This window comes from Armigeres subalbatus, chromosome 3 (genome assembly GCF_024139115.2).
Source record: "Armigeres subalbatus isolate Guangzhou_Male chromosome 3, GZ_Asu_2, whole genome shotgun sequence".
Lineage (NCBI taxonomy): Eukaryota > Metazoa > Arthropoda > Insecta > Diptera > Culicidae > Armigeres > Armigeres subalbatus.
In genome coordinates, this window is record NC_085141.1 from 140,926,204 (window position 1) to 140,941,598 (window position 15,395).

At 37.6% G+C, this 15,395-nt stretch overlaps 1 protein-coding gene and 1 long non-coding RNA gene across 10 annotated transcripts in view; one reads left to right on the plus strand and one right to left on the minus strand.

Annotated features, from left to right (window-relative positions):
- The window catches only part of LOC134226931 (CDC42 small effector protein homolog), a 104,275-nt gene that overhangs the window by 2,088 nt on the left and 86,792 nt on the right, over window positions 1-15,395 (plus strand). The gene's annotated exons all lie outside the window — the stretch shown is intronic.
- Window positions 145-1,889, minus strand: LOC134220302 (uncharacterized). 3 transcript variants are annotated; one of them, XR_009981852.1, is made up of 5 exons: window positions 1,588-1,889; window positions 1,201-1,476; window positions 780-1,135; window positions 420-714; window positions 145-360 (listed from the first exon to the last, which is right to left on the minus strand). It is a non-coding gene; the product is annotated as an uncharacterized LOC134220302 (long non-coding RNA). The 3 variants fall into 3 exon arrangements; XR_009981851.1 differs by having other exon boundaries at window positions 145-363; XR_009981850.1 differs by having other exon boundaries at window positions 145-714.

Here is a 15,395-nt window from a genome sequence, read left to right on the forward strand (position 1 = left end):
ACTTTACCCATATATAGGTACATGAATAGGAACAATTTATTGGTAAAATTCACCCAAATTTGGGTGATTATTTCGTCGTTTATTGTTGTTTTCATTTAGAAATTTCTTTCGATTATAATTAAAACATTCAGATTTTATTGGAAACAAGCGAAGGACCAATTTATTGAAAGTATACTTAAGTACAATTAAACAGAACAGGATCTACAATGCCTTAACAGCTGCGCCGTACTGATATCAGCCGCTGAAACACGAGCTGATGAAGAAATCACCCACAGAACAGTAGATGAAGTACTTTGGCCAAATCTGTGTGTGTCACGGTGTATGCGTACAGTCATGTCGGAGGCCGTAGCGTCGAACCAACTGCTGCGAGGAGGAAATGTGTCACTGTGAGAATAGCAGTGAATGAAATTCGAACTTACTTAATGGGGGGATATTCAGTTTTTCAGTTGATTTGGATACTGGTGGGCCACCATATTTGATTGGATTTTAGCTTCGGAGCCTCCACGAAACCCGGCAGCTACCTGCTAAGCTGCAAGACACTTAACAAGCGGTATTAGTCTGTGTCAGCCTGTGCTCCTGTACTAGCAATTACTAGTACCGCAGTAATGCTACCGGATTATTCCCGCTTGCTGCATGGCCTAAACGGAGTTTCTCGTTGCGTATGTCGTTGCCCCAAATCTCGTTTTCTCCAACACTACGTTTCACGCCTGATAGCTGTTAACGAGAAGAAGAGATTTATCATATATCCTATAGAGATGCAGATAATGATTGAAACTTACCTGATAACGTAATGACTGGTACGGTGCTGATTCCTCTGATTCCGTCTTCGAAATTCCATACTGAAATCATATTGGCAGGTTGTTTTCCAAAAGCAGAAGACGCTGAGAAGACCAAAGGTGCCCGAAGGTGAATTCTCCGCTACTGTCACCACATTTTATCGGTTTGCACTAGGACTATAGAAGTACCGGACGGGCTTCTGAGATGTGTTTCTCTGTGGATTCTTTACTACTTCTGGGCATCTGGGGAGAGCACTAACTGCCCACACTTGGAAGTGTAAAAAGGATGAGAGATGCTGCACATTGTGGGCTTGTAATTTGTTTTAGATTGCTTTTACCTCGGATCACTCATCGGTTTCCTGAAACACGAGATTGTTTAAAGTATTTCGCATAGCACAAAAGATAGTTCTCCCGGATCACTTACCATTCTGCGTTCCCAAATCCGCTCGTATTCTGTAACACCGCTCATGTTAACCAACTCCTGCTTGGCTACTGTTTCAGTATTGACCGGAGCGTTTTTTCAGAGGCACCAGCTCGTTTGTTTTGCAGATGGCTGGAAACAATCTGGTCAGCAAATGCATATATTTGTGAACCGACGTGTGGCAGGTATTGCAACGCAAACAGAATGCTTGTTGCACTTTTCCCGTTGCAGTTGTAAACTCCAGGATATATACTGCACGGTTCCATGGCTTCGCTGTTTCTATAAGGGTGATTTTTTTTTATTCTTTATTTAGGTGTTTTTTTTTAAGATATAAGGGTGAAGGAAGGAATGTTATTATTGGATATAAAGAAGCGGCTCATTTAAACTTACCTGTTGATCGTATAGTTTCAATCGGCTTCAATTTACCGATCTCCGACATTAGATTCTTTACAACACTTCCCAAACTAAAGTTTGTTGATGGTCTGCGATTCAAATGCACATGTTTTTTTTTTTCAACCAAATATGAGTAAATTAATTTACTCATATATCGGTAAAGTTATTTATTTAATGATATGGGTGAAATTTACTGATTTTTTCTATACAATTCACCCATAATATAGGTAAATGTATGCAATACCCAAATATGGGTGATTTGAGTACCCATAAATAGGTAAACCAAAGTAAGCGTGCAAGTCCTCGCGTGGAGTTGATCGATTGAAAGTAAGTAGTGAAGCAGAAAAACACACCACATAGGTTTTGTTGGTGTCTTGTGATGTTGTTGCTAATAAAAAGCTTCTCTTCTTCTCCCGCATTTGCCCAAACGTTGTCATTATTCGCGAACTATGAACCCTGTTTTGTGTGCAGATGAATCAGTCAGTAGAGGTCGCGAAAGAGGATGAAGAGTTTTTTAGTTAAATGAATCGAATCAAGGAAACGTTCATGAACTTATAATAAATTTGCATTATTAAAACCAAAACCAAATTTGAATGGAATTTGATTTTTTTTTTTAATGTTCAAATTTAACATACAACGATCGTGGAAATCGAGAATCCACCCTATTTGAAACACTTAATTTTTGAGTAGTAACCCAAACAGAAAGTGTATGGTGCAAATAAATCCTACGCACACAGCTGATTATTGATTCAAAATCGTTCTGAAAGATTGATCGCTTCGCATTAATAAAGCTTTAATTCACACCAAGCAAATATGTCTCCTGCCTGGAATACCTACCTGATCCAATAAAATTTTATTTATTGAACACTCATTAGTGTAGTAGTTTGTAGACATAGTAACCAAGATGATATAAGAACCCTGATAGTAACCTCCCCCGACATGCATTACTGGATATCTACTGGAACCAAACCTTGTTTGCCCTTCTCGTGAAAAGTTGTTTGAAAGTTATCGTTGCCGTTTAGCCTTCGTTTATGTGCTTTGGGGAAAATTTATCTGAAGTAAATTTTTCCCGCATGCTGTCAGTGATGGCAAAGGCCACCATTTTGCACAGAAGGATTGATTTATCTTATAGTTTCTTACCCCATCCCCGATATAACATGCGTTCAAATGCATTGCATTATTCACAGAAAGCTACTTTCTCTGAATGTTGTAGGCCATGTAATATTCCATCGTTCTGATTTAAAAATAGTTATCCTTGGTGAATAACGTTTTCAAAGGCTTTTTATTGATTTAAATTAACGAGGCGCAACACTTATTTAAGTCACAGCGATTGCTATTCCGGCTCAGTTCAATTCACTCCGGGATAAAAAGTATTTCTCCCAATTTCTCAACACCATGATGTCTCATTCTCATACGGAACGATAGAAAACGCGATGTAAAGAAAAAAATAAACGTGCTTCGACAACGTGATGCTAAATGATATAAATTGTAATAATTTTTATTTGTTTGTTAAAATAAATTCAATCATTTTTTCTTCCTAAGCACAAAACATTATTACTTTTACTTCTTGGGATTAAAAGAATGATTAAATTAGTGTAGGATGGGCATCCTACAATAAGTGTACACATGATTTGACATAAAATACTTTCCATTTTTTCTTTGCGAACAAAATGTCACAAGTCAGTCAAAAAGCCTCTTGGTGCGGTTTTGCTGAACCCCGACTATATATAAAAGCTCATAATCTCTAAGCCAGGGATATGAAATAACAAAATATCCACTTGATACTTGATGGGCTACAGCTCTTCGATGAACCTACGCCGAATGGGGTATCCTTCTCCACTGGACTCGATCCTGGGCCAATCGCTTCCAGTCGCCCTGAACATTGAGCGCCCTCAGATCCTTTCAACTGCAAAAAGCCATCGTGTACGCGGCCTTCTACGAAGCCTATGGTCTCTTCCGGGTTCTCTACTAAATATTATCTTCGCTTGTCGTTCTTTCGGCATACGAACAATGTGACCACCGTAGTCTAATGAAAAAATAATATTGAATAAATATTGCACTATTCCAACATGTATTCAAGCCTTTTTCTCCTAGTCACAAATCGGCATAAAATTGCCTCGTTTTATATTTTTTTTACATTCTGGTCTAAATTTCGGTAACTTGATTTCGATTTTCTTCCTTTTTCCAACAGTTTAGCGAACGTGTAATGTTCCCCAAGCTCATTGACCATGAATTTTTACGTTTGCGAGGTGGATAGCGAAATACTTTGTCAAATCATCCATCTCAAAGCCCTTCTTACGGAGCCATGTGTCCAAAACTCGAATTTCAATATCACTTTCAATTTGCGATACACCGGAAACAACAAATTTTCAACAAACAAAACAATTCTGATTTTAAACTTAACATGTGAATACATCGAATGCAGGATAAAACAAACCAATACCTTCCTAAGCTTTTGAGTAGTAACACTTTGAAAGTGGATAACTTATTTTCGATACAGTCCTTAGTCAAATTTTTAGACTTGAGCAAAAGGTGCTATTTCAAGAGAACTGTCCCGTTTTCCATCTCATTGAACATAGAAAGAAATGCTGCACCATTTTTGTTGATCCTTATTGCTGACATGTGTGCTTACTGATGAAAAAATAACAAAAATAAGAAGCTCAAGGAGCAATAAACCTACTAAAATAGAGGAGGTTCTGCTAATACGTCAACGAAAAATTATTTAATGTTGTGTTTCCAAACTTCGAGTCTAAGTCAAGTTTAATGATATAAATTCCGAGAAAATAAAAACCAAAATTGGAAAAAATATCGGGCTTTTTTTAACATTTAGGGTAAATCACTACTTGGGCTTATGGACCTGATTCCCGGCTCACTGCACATAAAACTTATGATTTATACTGTTTGGAAGCCGTAGGTTTATGATTAATAATTTGAAAAAAGTATCCTATTTATCTCGCACAATGTTCAATATTTTTCAACCATTTATTTTACTTCTAATTGACACAATTATAGAAAATAAAAATGAAGATTTCAAACTTTCTCTCTTCGTTGCAACACCACTGAGCCGGAGTGATTCTTTCCACTTTTACAAAACGGTATCATCGAATAAACACCTACCTGAAAATCGTCACAGTGCTCGATACAACCATTGCATGTAGCTGTTGATCACCACACAATAATGCTAAACTCACGCACTTTAATATTTTCTATTTGTTCGTATCACCAAACTTATATAAACATATAAGAATACATTTAAAAACGTATCCTCAAACCGAACAAAAAATCACCTCGGCCCAAGAACTTCGAACCGCCCAGTGCTGCCATAAAGCCAGGAGCCTTTTTTAGTATGAAAATTATCCTTCATCGTTAATAGGAAGACTGTCTAATACGTTGACGGTATCATGTTATTTACAATTCTCTCGATTTCAAAAAGTGAAAACAATATAGTTTTTAAGTATTTGGAAGTTATTTGGATGAGTATATAGGGTTTCTTACCCCATTCCCGGCCTGACATGCGTACGACTGCATTATTTAAATGATATTTATGACAGGAAGTAACTTTTCCTGAATTTTGTGGGCTGTATAATAATGCATTGTGGTTCACTTCTGCTTAAAAAATAGCTATTCGTGCTAAATATCGTTCAAAAAAGCTTTTATTTTATTTAAATTAACGAGGTGCAGCACTCATTTCAGTCATAGCGATTGCCATTCCGGCACAAATAAAACCAGTTCCCGGCCTAAGCAAAATTTCACTCAATCTCTCAACATTTTACTCTCATTCTCTCTCGGGACGGTAAAAAATGCGACGTAAACAAAAATATGCACGTTCACGACAACAAGATGCCAGATGGTATTATTCATAATCATTTTTATTTGGTTGAGAAGATATATTTACTCATCCAAAATTCTTCCAAATATTTAAAAACAATATTTTTTTCACCTTTTGAAATCGAAAGAATTATAAATAACATGATAGCGTCAGGGTTCGTTCAAAAATGATGTCACAGGTTTTAGGGGGGAGGGGGTCTAAGATTTTGTGACAGTACATGTACTAGGTATACAAATAAGCGTGACAGAGGGGGGGGGGAGGGGGTCTAGAAATCCAAAAAAGTAGTGGACATCATACTTGAATCGCCCCTCATCGTACATATTAGACAGTTTTCCTATTAACGATGAATTATCATTTTAATACTCCTGACCTTTTGGCAGAACGGTGCGGCTAGAAGTTCTTGGGCCGAGGTGATTTTTTGTTCGGTTTGAGAATACATTTAAGAAAAAATTCTAATATGTTTATATAAGTTCTAGTGATACGTTCTAGTGATAAGATTGAAGTGCGTGTGTTTAGCAATATGGTGTGATGATTAAAAGCTTGAAGCAATGATTGTATCGAGGAGTGTGACGATTTTCAGGTAGGTATTTATTTGATGATACCGTTTAGTAAAAGTGAAAAGAATCACTCAGGCTCAGTGGTGTGACAACGGAGAGCAAAATTTTGAAATCTACATTTTTATTTTCTTCAATTGGATCAATTAGGAGTAAAACAAGTGGTTGAAAAAGATTGAGTATTGTGAAAAATAAAAGGGAGACTTTCCAAAAATTATCAATCATAAACCTACGGCTTCCAAACAGTATAAATCATTAGTTTTCTGTGCATTCGGGAATCGGGTCCATAGGCCTAAGTAGTAATTTACCCTATATCTTCTTAGCCAAATAAAAATGCTTATGAGTAATACCATCTGGCATCACGTTATCGTAGAACGTGCATATTTTTGTTTACATCGCATTTCCTGCCGTCCCGAGAGAGAGAATGAGAGTAAGATGTTGAGAGATTGAGTAGAATATTGCGTATGACGAAGAGACTTGAGGTATGCCGGAAAAGCCATCGCTGTGACTGAAATGCGTGCTGCACCTTGTTAATTTAAATCAAATAAAAGCTTTTTCAATCGATGTTTAGCACGAATAGCTATTTTTTCAACAAAGGTGAACCCCATTGCAGTATTACACGGCCCACAAAATTCAGGAAAAGTTGCTCCTTGTCATAAATATCAATTAAATAATGCAGTCGTACGCATGTTAGGCCGGGAATGGAGTAAGAAACCCTACATGTAAATAATACGGCGAAATTGTCTAATCTAAAATGGATATAAGCACTATTGCTGATTGTGTTTCATTTAACTGCCAATGCCTTCTGCAATTGAATGAAAGTAATTATTATTAATCATTTTTTAATTTTCATCAGTGTAGTTGATTTTTTTTTGCTGGAGAATCAAAACTGTTATAATTACACTGATTTAATCTACGTGTTGTTTAGTACCAACCATAACTTAATGTCAGTCATATGCCATGACTCGTTCCCATTCCGGAAGGATGTTGATTATGGAACCAATAACTTTCACTGGTTGAACAGACCAAATCTCTGTGGGCTGATTTTATTCTTCTTTTATCCACCACCGCTGCCATCGCAGCTTTAGCCATCATCATCGGCTTCTAGCCGTAAACTCCGAGCATCATCAACTCCGATCGCATCAATCGCAACCGATACCACTGCATCCGACCATCATCAAGCATAGAATGACAAAAAATGCGTCCTTTTCTTTCATGCATATTCTCCTGCTGGCAACTGCTAGGGTAAATCGTCCTATCGTTGTGGTATGCCCTAATGTTGCGGTAGTGTTAAAGTAGTCCATTCTGGATATAATACCATTGAAAACAATTGTGGGTACGCTAAAACTCTTCGAATTAACGACTAGAACAGCTTTTGTTTGACAAAATTCCGTTCAAAATGATGAAAAATCAACATTTTTCGTTAAAAATTTGAATCCCTTGAGCCTATTATTGCGGTAGTGCTAAAGTCCTATTGTTGCGGTATCGCTGTCCATAAGAATAAATTGTGATAAAAACAAAACAACATAAGTTCAGCACAATTCACGTAATATTTACGAAACAATAGTTATCGAGTATCCTATTCAACTACTACAATGTGGAATTCTACCAACAGGTAATTTTTGAAGAATTTTTGTAATCAATTTTATTTTGAAACGGTGCTTAACCCCTCCATAATAGGTCGTTTTACCCTATGTACGTAAACACAGCGAACGAACGAAAAAAAATGCGCGAGCAAAAAGAACGTCAGTACGCGCTGCTGTCACCAGAGTGTAAAATAATCGAAATTTTTTGGTGAAGTCCACCTTTCTTCACTTGTCAGCTTACTTCCAGACACATTCATAGTCGGCTCTGGACTGTCAATATTCGGTTGAATATTAGTCATTGAAGATTTATGCACATTCTACCAATTGATAAATTATCGAAATCTTAACACGTTTGAAATGAGTAAAGTAATTTATCACATAAAACAGAATCCAATTTTCAAAACGGGCAATCGCTAGAACTGGAAATGGACTTCCATACCGTTTTCATTTCTATACTATACCTTCAACATGGCTATTCTAGTAGAAACTGCTAGAATTGGAAATAAGCGAGAAAGCTTGTTTCCTACATCCAATAAGTAGAAATTCTATCAATTGCTTTCTCCTATCTGTCACATTAGCAGCTCGTTAACCAAGACGAACCCTCTGCTCGAACCTAATCCAAACATTACAGCAAATTCCGCATAACTCGTGGCTAGTGCAGAGGTATATTCGGCTTGCAGTGGGCGAGTGATTGCATCATCATTTCCTCCCCCTTCCCTACATTTACTTGCATTCTTACCTTACCATGTTTTTTTCTGCACATAGTAAACACTCTCAACGACAGTCGAATGAATGAGTTGGTGGTGTAGTCGTCTGACTATGTCATTCTATGTATTGAATAATCATGCAATGTTTGTCAAAATTCGAGGAGAGAGAAGAGATGAAGTAGTCGTTTTTATTCAGATATTTCTCAAACTTAATGTGAGGCCTCTTTAGATTGAGGTACCGCTATTTATACTCTTCGAGAGGTGGCAACTATTAAAGACGCGCCCCTCAATCAGTTTCGGCTTCAACAAAAAGTGGAATAATGCATTGGTACTGAAGTTCAAACATGTTTTTGATTCTTCTAATGAGTTCCGAATTCATTTTTGTACAGAGATCTGTTTTCATTGGCTTTGGCATTTCGGAATCTCACCTTTACCCAGAGCTCTAATCAGTCAGAGGGTTCAGCTGATCCACCAAATTCGTATCCGCTTTCTTCCTTTCTTAATTAATGAGCGCTCTGGAGCTTGGCAATTCATGTCGTCGGCTTCGAAACCAGCCTAAGATTGAGTTACGTTTTTATAATTTACTCCATTGACTCCATCAAAAAGGTGCAAAAGATGGGTTATCTGAAAGTAAATTATAGCCGTTCTATACTCTTTCGACCATCACTCATAAGTATTAACAAGAATAGTAAGAACTACAGCACAGTGTGGAAGATCTTACTCCGTAATGCACCGCGAATAGGTTTTTTTATGTCTTTATTATCGAGACTTTTAGCCCAAGGCTGGCTCGTCTCGTACCACGAAAAGGTGTCTACCCAGCATTACGGGAAAAAGTGTAGTGATATTCCATTTAATTCCACCACGTGGTACACGTTGTCTTTATACAGGGTGTTTAATAAGTTCGAATACACTTTCAAAAAATCTCAGTTTTGTAGTACACCGCAATGATTTTGACCTTCAAAAAATGCTGTTTACAATGCCCCAATTCATTTTCACCGCGCGTAATAAACAAACAACAAGTGACAGAATCAATGTCAACACCACACACATCCGTTAGCGTATATATACCGCTAACGCTGACACCAATACTTATACAGGATATGTACATTGGGCTTACAAACACAATTATCAAACATTTGTATTCGAACTTATTGAACACCCTGTAGATACGTATTTGTTGGGCCTCCTGTTAGTACCTCCTTAGCCGTGCGGTAAGATGCGAGGCTACAAAGCAAGACCATGCTGAGGGTGGCTGGGTTCGATTCCCGTGCCGGTCTAGACAATTTTCGGATTGGAAATTGTCTCGACTTTCCTGGGCATAAAAGTATCATCTTGTTAGCTTCATGCTATACGAATGCAAAAATGGTAACCTGGCTTAGAAACCTCGCAGTTAATAATCGTGGAAGTGCTTAATGCTGCGAAGCGGCAATGTCCCAGTGGGGGATGTAATGCCAATGAAGAAGAAGAGAAAGATTTCGAACTGAACTGTAAGGCTGTCTTCAGCGTCTCGTTTTTGACTCGACTTAAATTCCGTCTTAATCGAGTCTAGTACGATACTAAAGACAGCCTTACAGTTGAGGTCGAAATACGCAACTGTAAAAATTACAACGTGGTGGAATGAAATGGAATAGTACTAAATTCGTCTTATGACAGGTGAAGACATTCCACTAAGGGGTCGTACACTAATTACGTAAGCATTTTTTTCTGGGTTTTTCAACCACCCCTCCCCCCATGTAAGATTTTTCTCAGACAAATGATTTTTTATTTATATGGTGCGTAAGAAAACGACAAACCCCCCTCCCCCCAAAAGTGCTTACGTACTTCCCTGTGCATAAAAGTATCATCGGGATAGCTTCATGATATACGAATGCAAAAATGGTAACTTGGCTTAGGGGCCGTACACATATTACGTAAGCACTTATGGGGGGGAAAATCTTTTGTATGAAAAAAATCTTACTAGGGGGGAGGGGGTGTTGAATAACCCAGAAAAATTGCTTACGTAATAAGTGTACGATCCCTTAGAAACCTCGCGGTTAACAACTGTGGAAGTGCATATTGAACATTAAGCAGCGAGGCGACAATGTCCAAGTGGGAGATGTAATGCCAATAAGAAGAAGAAAAGGCACAAAACGTATCAGAGCCACAATTGGTGATAAACCCGCGACTGGTACGTCTACCCTACCTGTGCAATAACGAGTAATTTTAAGCAACTAGCTATTAAAACAAAGAGCTATGTTGGACACTTTTTCCATGATGTCAATTTTATGGCAATGAAAACCAATAAAAATGTTCCAAATCATTCATCACCATACCATCCATTGAACGGCTTTCGGTTCTTTTGTCTCGCCCGAGAGGATGCGATGCGAAACGGTGTCTTGCACACACTATGCCAGATTTTGCACCGATGAATTTACCACACAATTAGTGGCAGTCTGATTAATGATTTCCGTCTCCCAACTGTCTCAGCATGCGTGATTTAAAAAAGTTGCCTGGAAGCCGTCACAAGCGGAACGGTAATTATAGTAAACATACAGGGGTTAGACAAAAAGGTTGAGACAGGCAAAATTTTGCCTAAGTTCAAGTCAGCATAACTTTGCGTAGAATGATCCGATTTTGATGAAATTAGGACCATTGGACGCGGAAACTCTTCTAGTATACTATCTCTATGCAAAACCTAAGATTGGTACTCGGCCACCAGCGATGATCCGGGTTTTCCGAGGATACGTTCAAGATGCATTTTTTCCAAAGCTTGTCATTTTATATGACGTTAACTTTCATCTTGTTTTATGCTTTTTCCAGAAACTAGAACTAATATGCCGACCAATGGTGGCTGTAGATCGTGAATCTATCAAAACTACGCAGAGATATGGCCATTTCCGTAAAAACGGTCCCGGGAACATGATGAAATGATAACAGATCGAAATAATGCGAAAATATGAGTATCTAACTTCTTGGCTTTGCGAGACGATGATTACAGAAACATTTCCAAAATAATAGTGTCCACTGCCACCCTTATAGCAGGTTCCAAGGGCCTTCCCGGAAGAGACGGCTTTGGCACCATCAGCATATATGGGTGTCAAAATTCATGTTTTCTCAAGACGATGAATATAGGATCTTTATTAAAGATATATTTCGAGGACTGTAAGACACTCTGGCCAATTTGTAACAGGTTCCGGATGTTCTGCGAAAGTGATATTTATTCAGGGTGTATGGCCAATCCCGTACCGTTTTCACGAAAATGGCCATATCTCTGCGTATACCTAATGGATTTTGGATCTGCAGCCAGCTTTGGTCAGCATATTAGTTCTAGTTTCTGGGGAAAGCGTAAAATGAGATGTCAGTAAACGTCACATGAAATGACAAGCAGAAGAAAAAATGCATTTTTAACACACTCTCGGAAAACCCGGAACATCTCCGGTGGCCAAGATCCTATCTCAGGTTTTGCATGGGGATAGTATAACTGTTTCCGCGTCCGTTGGTCCCAATTTAATCGAAATCGGATTTTTCTAGGCAAAGTTATGCTGATTTGAACTTCGACAAAATTTTGCCAATCTCAACCTTTTTGTCTAACCCCTGTATAACATTTATAGCAGTCGCTGTGCTGCGCCACCGAAAAATATCAATAAAATAAACGTCCAAATCAGCGCTATGATTATTATTGCATATTATCATAAAACCCCAGTTTGTTGTTTTTGACTCAAGTTTATCCAATATTTATTTCTGATGACCTAATGACTACCAACAAATCCGGAGCATATAAAGATAATTTAATAAAAACGAATCAAGGTATTGATAGCACATCGGATTCGTTGATTATAATAAAGAACATACTGTAGCACGCATGTTTACAACACAGCTTAATACAACGCACATGGTACACAATTTGAATATTCCCCATCTCTTCCATTTCTTAGGTCTGTCTCATTTGGAGAATTAAACTTAAAAGTGACAGTTCGAAAATTTAAAAATCACCCAATCATAAGAATGTCTGGTGCTACCCAGCAATTCCAATAAGACATCGATGCAAAATGATTCGATATCTGTCAAAAGTAATCTTGCTCTGTGAGCAGGGTTATTCGATAATTATTGAAATGTCACGACAGACCCTTAATAATAATTACTAGTAACAGTTTTGAAAATCATTAATTTTATCGCAAAAATGGCAAATTAAAACAATGTCGGATCGTACCCGAGCGAAGCTTGTGTACTTCCCGATTATGATAACCGTCCGCGCTATTCCGGGTTAGTATTATTTATAAAGATGGATAGTATACTTTTTATACTAAGTGAAGTATAAAATTCAAAAATGACTAGAAAGGTTTGATTTTGACCTTTCGCGGATTTTTGTATGATAACCGTCTGTTTTGGTCGTTTTAATGGTTAAAATAACAAAACGTATAGCAGGAAAATCACAATGTGATAACAAATCAAAAACTATTTCTCTGTCGATAAAAGCAAATCGAATACTCATTTTGATGTTGGTTTTCGATAATAAAATAAAATAAAGTCATATCATACAATTTAGTAATCTACAGCAAAATGTAATCGAAATTAGTAATCATACATGAAGATTGACATTTGAAAACAAGTTATGACTTCAATTTGATGTAAACATCAAAATAAGTTTTCAATTTGCTCTTATTCTGATGTCAGATTTTGCATCGCTAAACTAATAGTAGTTTGTGCAACTAGTTGCAAAAAGATGATTTTTTCAGCACGAGTTGTATATTTATCCAACGAGGCTTGCCGAGTTGGATAAATACTACGAGTGCTGAAAAAATCGAGTTTTGCAACGAGTTGCACACGCTATTTTTTGCAATGACGAGAAATGCGCTTAAATATGATAAATCTGTACCTCAATGGTACAATTTTATTCACTTAACATGACCAATCTTGCCAAAAAATCATGTTGCTGCAGAAAACAAACAGATTCCATGTTATCGTGCCCCACTGTGTGCTCGACAGACCGTAAGGCGATAGATAAACCTGCCTTTGGAGAATTTGATGTCATGTCCATTAAATTGTTTGATTTATTGCGTGACACAGAGAATACACTATTTGATCACTCACTCAAGCCAATTTAGCTAAATGTGGTCATGTAACTATTGTTCTAATGCTGGTTTTCCATTATAGCACCCAAATGAGTGCTTTAATGGATTTTATGCAACCCATTTGAGTTGCATAATGTTCATTAAAGCACCCATGTCATTGGTATGGAAAAGTAGGCTGTTTTATCACTCAAACGTCAACTGTAAACCAGTTATTATGATCAGGAATTGCAAAAAATACTTTGTGATGTGGAGGATATTACAACGTTAATAAAAAAATAGCTTGCTACCGTTTCGTATCCCACGAAGACTCATATATTCTATTTTGCAAATTTGATATCAAACATCTCTGCAGAGGATGTATTTTTGCTATGTTGGTCTACAAATGTATTCGGTTCTGTGCAAATCCGAAATATCCATTTCCCGGCCTTAGATTTGCCGACCTTTGATTTGTAGGTAAAGGGGGAATCAAATGATTTTCGCAACCACCGTTGTTCGCAGTTTGCATTTCTACTTATTGCTGTTATTGCCTTAATAGCAACATCAGCCATCGACGAAACAAAATCTTGACTATGTTCACCATAAACGTACCTGATTCCAACTGGGAACTAAAACACAGAGGAAATAGCACACAAATCCCTTGCGACCCAGTGGTGTTCACCGAATTCATCGCTGCATCTATGTCGTTTGCATAAATATGCAACTACATACTACTAGGGCATTGGAGTGCTAAAATACACCACACTGGACCGTGTTGTACATGGCATAGTTATGCGAACACGGTATTCAACATATTATGCACAGAGCAATGCACGGTGAGTGGTAGGACAGAGTTCCAACCGTGCCATGCTCCAAGAAGTTCGGAAGACTTCGTATGAAAAGAGAAGCGAAATATTTCGTTTGAATCACATGCTATCCACTACGAAGTTTGTAAAAAAATATTTTCACATATGACTACACAAAAATTGGTATAACTGTAGCAATGTATGCGGAACCGTAAGTCCTGATAGTCCCAGAAAACGATTCATGTGTCTAGTGTTTGAGCGAAGAAGCCAATCAATTCAATTCGTAATCTTCGGTGGTATGCAATGTAATGAACATAAGCTCAAGGAAAAGCAAACACTTTTAATTATGCTTCGGGCACTTACTTATTATTAATTCTCTCTCTATCCGCGAGCAATATTCGCTGCCGTTCCTGCCTAACCTCGCTTGGCGGTCGGTAGGAAGGAGATTTGCTTAAGTAAAACACCGTGTAAAAAATAGCAATTCCAAACATACTTAAGGAAATCCCAACATAGATAAATTGTCAAATATAATCCGTCTAAAACGCAACATTACAAGTTAATACACCCACCTCCATTTCAACGCCATATGCAATGTCCTACGTGACAATAAGAAAACCTTTTACTAAACAGCGGTTTCGTTTGAATTGCCTATTAATTTCCTGGTACAAATCAAACAATGTTCTATTAGTCATAAATTTACGTTAAGCTATCTGCGAGCAAGTTGTTAACAATTCTCCGGCTGAAACTAGCGCAACAAAAACTTGATTTACTTGCTACGAGAGAGAAAGTTGATTCAACTGCAGAAGACGATGGCGACGACGACGACGATCGCACTCCAGGCAGCGGGAGACCATTGCCGTTGTCGGATGGTTTAATGTTATGCATGTAAGAAAACTACATACTAAAGTGCTGGCACTAGAGTCACATTGTTTGCTTTTTGTTATCTCCCGTACTTTCAATGATTTAGCTTTAGCAGATGCAAAAACTTGTTTTATTACAAAATACAGTACCGACCTTTTCCTTTCCTTTTTTCCATTCCCATCGATATGACCCAGTTGTTGTGATGTTGTCTACTTTCTTAATAAACATCCATTCTTTTGGCTAAAAAATATCGTTTTAGTAAAATTTATTTTACTACATTCTGCAATAATATGAACAGGAAAGTTCGGATTCTTTATAATATTGACTATTCTCTAGCATTCGGTCAGAATTGGAAATGAACGGAAAAGCTTGATTCTGGATTGAGTTTCGAATATAATCCTATCTTTCCTACCACATTGCCAACCCGTTAGCCAA